Source organism: Scyliorhinus canicula, chromosome 1 (genome assembly GCF_902713615.1).
Source record: "Scyliorhinus canicula chromosome 1, sScyCan1.1, whole genome shotgun sequence".
Classification (NCBI taxonomy): domain Eukaryota; kingdom Metazoa; phylum Chordata; class Chondrichthyes; order Carcharhiniformes; family Scyliorhinidae; genus Scyliorhinus; species Scyliorhinus canicula.
This window is the reverse complement of record NC_052146.1, coordinates 239,177,889-239,184,754: the sequence shown is the minus strand read 5'-3', so window position 1 is coordinate 239,184,754 and position 6,866 is coordinate 239,177,889. Positions and strand designations below refer to the sequence as shown.

Below are 6,866 nucleotides of genomic sequence, written 5' to 3'. Positions count from 1 at the left end.
AAATGGTCAGTGGTGGTCTTACCTGTGATGCATATGATGGGAGTTGCAAGGTCACAGAAGATAGCAAGATCATGGGGATGGCTGTGAATATTATTTGGAGAGTATACTTGGAGGGAGAGATTATGGGAGGATGAAAGCAGTAAACTTGGAGCGAGAGCGTGACAAGTTGAGATGGAGGTTGAAATCACTGAGGATGAGAAATACTCTTTCTATTCTCCCAACTATAATTTATCTTGTACACACAAAACTTTTCCAGCTCCAAACTGATCAATTTTCCTTAGTTTAAAGATACAATAGCCATTGCATTAACAAAGTTTGAGGTGGGAAGGATGGAAAATGAAATACACAAAGATATTTCAGGTAAAACATTCTTATTCACTCCGGGGGCTCTTGAAAATGAATTTACACAAATACAGATGACAAACAAATTGAATTACAGAAATTTAAGTTCCATTTCTTCACTTACGTATATATCCATGGGTGTTTATTTTTCAAGTATTAATTTGCAGCCAAAATACAATACATTTTAGATTTTAGGGAAAAAGTAATCTAATATTGTTAGTACTAATTCCTGAATCATTTGTTACTTGAAACAACATATTTTCAACTGCTATTTTTGGCATAAGTGGATTTCTCCTTTTATCATGAGACATTGTCAATTCATAACTAAACATTATGCAAAGGTACTTGTTCTGTCCAAAAGAACAGGCAAGCTGGTCCTCAAGAAGTGCCCACAAATGTAGTTAAAGAAGCATTTAATAGTACATGCATCTCTAATTATCACTTCTGTTATTTCCATTACAATGGGTATAGTTTTTCCATCTTCTCTTGCTTCTCAAAGGTGATTATGTCTCCTTTTCCCCCCGGAAACCCGCATGTCACAGAAAACCTGAAACTTGTGTCAATTTACCAAATTGGGTTAAGTTGGATAATCGCCAGCCTCAATTAAATGTGTTAATTATCTGAAAGGTCTAAACTTTCTAGACTTAACTTTTGCACCTACCAATCCCAAAGAAGTAAATCTTAAATGTTATATTTCTGCTGTTAATCTGGATTATGTTCTTCGGTAGTAGAACCAGCAGGTCATAAAAAAATCATGCTTTCCAATTTATGATTCTTAAACATTTTGTAGGATCAAGTGTGAGGAAAACCACCACAAAAAATAACTTTGCTTGCAAATAACTGCTGCACTTCTTACTTGGGCTTCAGAACAACGGTGAATTTGTTGGCCAATATAAACTCAAAATGCTCGAAATTATTTTATTCTATATGGGATGTGGGCATCACTGGCAAGGACAACATGGTTGCCCATTCTTAAATAGGGTCTCTCAAATATTGAGTAAGGAATTGCTCCTTACAATAGACAAGGACCACCACTATATTTTTAAAATATTCATATTCATGATTATTATAGCTTCAGCACAGGAGGCCATTCAAATCATCATGTTGGCGTGAGACCTCTGAAGGAACAATTCACCTTGTGTCACTGCCTGCCATTTCCCTATAGCCCTGCAAAATTTTCAGATGGTACAATTACCTTTTGAAAGTCTCAATTTGTCCTGCGTCCACCACTCTCAGGCAGTACATTCCAGATCCTTGTGGTATTATTGTTTCTTTTGCCGATTACTATAAATCTCTGCCCTTTGGTTTTCAATCCTTTCATATGAAATAGGAGAAGTAGGCCATATGGCCCCTCTAGCCTGCTCCACTATTTAATACGATCATGGCTGAAGTTTTGAATTCCACATTCCCATTTATCCCCGATAACCTTGGTTTCCCTCATCCAACAAGAGACTATCTATCATCACCTTAAAAATATTCAATGACCCCACCTTCTGAGGCAGAGAGTTCCAAAATCGAGAGAAAAAAAACATCTGTCCTAAAAGGATCCCTAACTTGAAATATTTCTTCATTCTCCTCCTTTTCACATTTTCTCCCAAATTTACACCCACCAACAATAAACAATAATGAGTAACAAATATATCAATCCCCATATCAATAACGATCCCATTCTCCCACCAAACATTCACCCACATGTTCACATAAACAAATGACAAAAAGCCGCACCAGCCTCCCCAGACAGGTGCCGGAATGTGGCGACTAGGGGCTTTTCACAGTAACTTCATTGAAGCCTACTCGTGACAATAAGCGATTTTCATTTCATTTTCAAAAGGAATCAGGAATCACCCATAGCCACCATTAACACCCATCGCCCCCCTCCCCCCCAACTAATGTTCGATGTTATCCAGTTCTTGAATGTGCATAATGAATAATGCCCATGAATTGTAGAACCCCTCCGTCCTTCCCCTCAGTTCAAACTTAACCTTCTCAAGAGTCAAGAATTCCAACAGGACCCTCGCCACGGCAGGGCACAGGGTGGAGAGGTTGCTCTCCAACCCATCAGGATCCGCCTTCGGGCGATCAACGAGGCGAAGGCTACAACATCTGCCTCCGCACCAGTTTCCAATCCGGGCTGGTCCGACACCCCGAATATGGGATCCCTTATTTTAAACGTGCCCCCTAGTTCTGGACTGACCCAGAAGAGGAAATACCCTATCCACATTATCAAGACTTTTCAGGATCTTATATACTTCAGTCAAGTCACCCCTCACCAACCTTTCCCTTGAAGACAACCTGTTCATTCCAGGTATCAATCTAGTAAACCTCCGAACCACCTCCAATACAATTTCAATCAGGCCAGTATTTTCCTAACGACTCTGCAGACACCTCATGATTTTGAATACCTTTATCAAACCTCCTCGCCAGCTTCCCTTATTTAAGGAGAACAGTCCTAACTTCTCCCATCTTCCTAAGTAACTGAAGTTCCTCATCCCTACAACCCATTTCCCGTTACTCTTGCTGCACTCCCTCCCAATGCCTTCACATCCTTCCTGAATTGTGATGCCCAGACCTGGGAGCAATACTCCAGTTGAGGCTGAACCAGTATTTCATGCAGGTAAAAGCTGCCTTTCCTTTTACTCAACGCCCCTTTTGATAAAGCCCAGGATGCCAGATGCTTTATTAGTCGCTCATGTTAATGATGTTTTTCTTGTAAGGTTTCCACTATCCGTCTCCTCCGGAGGATTCAACTGGGTTTCGATTTCTTCATGCGATACTGACTGAAACGTGATGTTGCAGTGAGCCTGCCCCAAACGAGGTAAGCGAGTGGGCTGCGGCCTTGCGGACGAAGCGCTCGAGCCGCGGCCGCTTCACCCGCGAGCCGCGGCGGTTTGCTTATCCCTCCGCCGCAGTGCCGGCCGGGCGCCATCACTCCGGAGCGGATCGCCGCGAGGCGTCAGGCGCTGCATCCTCTGCTCAGCCCCGCTTGTAGTCTTGTCCGAGGTGGGGGTGGGGGCGCGAGCGTACCGTTGTTAGATGGGATGGAGTGAGGTGACGCTGGCTGTTGTCCCCGCCTCCCCGCCCGCTTCTCCTCCTCCCCGCCTGCTTCCCTCCTGTGTCAGCGCCCAGTCAATCAGTGCCTCTGCTTTTGCTCCACGGTGCGGATTCTCCCAGCCTCGCCTCTCGCTCCCGCAGCTCCACATTACTCGCTTCCCTCCGGGTAAAGGTACGTATTCTTCACCGGGCAAGGACGATGAACGGGGAGAACCGAGGTCGCACCAAGCGCCCTCCATTCAATATTTAATTATGCAGATAATTCCGATTGCATGGAGCAAACACATCGTTTCTGATTCATTTGAAATATATGAATCTGAAGGTGAAGTGTGGAGAGAAGCCCGAGGTTGGGAATATCCGCGGTATCCGACGATTCTCAGTGGCTCTGATGCTGTTAACCGGGGTAGATGGATTTGCTTAACGTGCAAGCAACCCCGGTCTGGGCTCGAAGATTTGTTTACAACCCTTTCTTTGGTTTGGGGTTTGTCGATGGCATTTTGTTCCAGTCTGAATCCTGTGAGAATCAGTCATTTTATTTATTTTTTCCACGTTAATCTAACGGTACAGATGCAAATAGGCGTGGCCGTGCGGATCTCAGGCTGCAACCAGAACAAGAGCTGTTGAATGCGCGAAAAACTAAGCCCTTTGGTTTTAATTCTCAGATTGCCGCTGTCAGATAAATGCAATTTCGATCGAGAATCTGAACTGTTTAGTTTTTTTTTAATGTAATATTTTTTCATGTCCGGTATTTTTTTAAAAGCTCTTGCAGATCTGATGGAGATTTTTTTGTAAATTTGTCTTGATTTCCCGTTTAGACAGTTAACAGCAATATTAAAGGTAAGTGGCAGTGTAAAGCATGGAAAGTTGCGCATTTTGTCATAGTGAATTGGTAATGAGGTGGGGGTGGGAGTGGTGGTTAACGCGATGCTTTATTATGAATCGCAATGCTGCAGCCGAATGCGGTGCTTGCAGCTGCATTCAATATTAATCTTCGCTGTCCAGATAGATTGGCTGGGGTGGAGTGAGATACGGTGTAGGCAATCAAAATGCATGGATTTGCAATTGTAAGAACGAGTTGGAGATGACATTTAGAGAATGCAGAGTTGATTATCCTGTTGATTGTACAGTACGCTATCCTCCATTTCCAATGGCGTACACAGAGGGGCGGTAAAGACATCCTGTTTTTTCGCATCCCAACCCTCTTCCCCAATATTGAAGATCGGCCCACCTCATGAACACTTTAAGGCTTATAATACAACTTGCATGTGCAATTTGAAGCACCAAACTCTTCCACGGTTCTGGGGGATTATTAGATATCGGAAACCTAGGTATTGAATACATTATTGAAACATGGTCTTGATATGATTTTGATGCTTTGGATCTAAAGGTTCATAATCTGGATTAGGTTTTGGGTGGCTTCGGGTCAGCAGTCCGTACAAAAGCATGGAGCTTTATTAATTGCTCTACTAAAATGCACTGTTGCGGAGGAACAACCCAATTAATGTTGAAACTGACCTATACCCCTCAGGGACCGATGAGTTACGTACTTCGCGTGTCGTTTACGCGAAATAAGCGAGGCTAAAACTGCGGAATTACAAATTTTGTAATTGTAAATTTTAAGAAGACCCTTCAGTGGCCTTGTGCACAGACCGCTATTACTTGCATGACTCATTAAATATGGCAACGTCAAGTTCAATGATAATCTTTCTACCCACTCCCTTTCCTCTTCAGACCAACGTTATTGCTGGAAACATTGATTGCCCTGAACAGTTTTCTGCTTGATATGCATCACCTCCAGTGCTCACTATAATTTCTTGTTAATACACCAGATTAAATATATTCATATGTTCTCTATCATAGAACATAGAACAGTACAGCAAAGAACAGGCCCTTCGGCCCTCAATGTTGTGCCGAGCAATGATCACCCTACTCAAACCCACGTATCCACCCTATACCCGTAACCCAACAACCCCCCCTTAACCTTACTTTTGAGGACACTATGGGCAATTTAGCATGGCCAATCCACCTAAACCGCACATCTTTGGACTGTGGGAGGAAACCGGAGCACCCGGAGGAAACCCACGCACACACGGGGAGGACGTGCAGACTCCGCACAGACAGTGACCCAGCCGGGGATCGAACCTGGGACCCTGGAGCTGTGAAGCATTTATGCTAACCACCATGCTACCGTGCTACCCAATTCAATAGGAATGCAATGATAATTCATTGTGGAATTTCTTGGTCACCCCATAGAGCCATAATATATTATCAGTTACAAAGTGTTTGATATACCCTTCAATAAACTAATGTGATATTAAATTTGCCATTTCTTCTGTTCAAATCCCCTTTCAACTCTATATTCAACTCTGCCTGGTGGCAGTAACCTTTCTGTGTATAGCTGATATATTGGTCAATATATTGATGGATTTCTTTTGACAATCCAATTTACTGTGCAGTTATTCAGTACTCTCCTGGATATCATATTTCTCAAGCTACTTCTGAATACATCACTTCTAGTGATTCAGTAACTCAGCCTAAATAACATTGCGATATCTGATGATCACTTTTTAGAGATTTGTGGATGGAAATCTTGACGATCAAGATGCCAGTTTGATAAGTAGACCCATCATCTGATTTAATTGCAGTATTCATTGCAGTATTTTGTTACAGTTTAATAGGTCAAATCATCTTAATGTGCACTGTTTTGATTGGCTATGATTTTATTTGGAAATGGCCACACTGATTCTATGTACTCCATTGAAACCAACAAATCTTAATTTTATGTCAAAGTAAAATTATTGACAATCACTTCAATATATTTTGAATTTATTGCTGCCAAACATATTTGTGTTTTTTTAAGTTGACTGACAAAGGAAGTAAAGACTACGGTCCACTTTTTCAATCTTGTAGCTTTTCTTCATGTACGAGAGGAAATATTTATCCTGTGCAGTTATCCAAGCATTAGATAATGTACTCTGGTTGGAGAGTGCTGCTGGTTGGAATATTTTGCAAGGACATAACATTGAGTTTGAGGTGACATGGATAAACTGCTGAAGTTTTGCCTGTTTAGCGATGACATCTCAATTTTTATATATTGTTGCTACGTCCCATATGTTGCATAATACATTTCTAAATAGTTTGCCTGGTTGCACAAAGTAATTATGCTGCAGGAAAATTGATATGTTTCTCCTGCGCGAGTATTGATTTTATTGAAAGTTTAGCGCATCAAAACTCTCTCTTAAGCTGAGTGAAGGCGATTCATATGTCGTCATGTGTTTAAATGTGCAGTTTTGGCAAAATTTCAAAAAATTAATACAATATCAGATTATTTTAGTCTACCTGATTATTTTATTATTTTAATTTGATCACATTTTGTTAATTGCGTGGTATTTTACAGTAAATGGATGACTACACTTTAATTCTCTTTTTAAAAAAATAATCATGGAATCCCTACAGAGCAGGAGACCATTCGT

General features: G+C 41.6%; 1 protein-coding gene across 1 annotated transcript in view; it reads left to right on the top strand.

The window, feature by feature from the left end:
* The first annotated feature begins 3,314 nt into the window (after nucleotides 1-3,314).
* sptbn1 (spectrin, beta, non-erythrocytic 1) overlaps nucleotides 3,315-6,866 on the top strand; it is a 301,037-nt gene continuing 297,485 nt past the window's right edge. The window contains exon 1 of the mRNA XM_038810024.1: nucleotides 3,315-3,565. The gene's annotated coding sequence lies outside the window, so the exon portion shown is untranslated. The remainder of the gene's footprint in view (nucleotides 3,566-6,866) is intronic.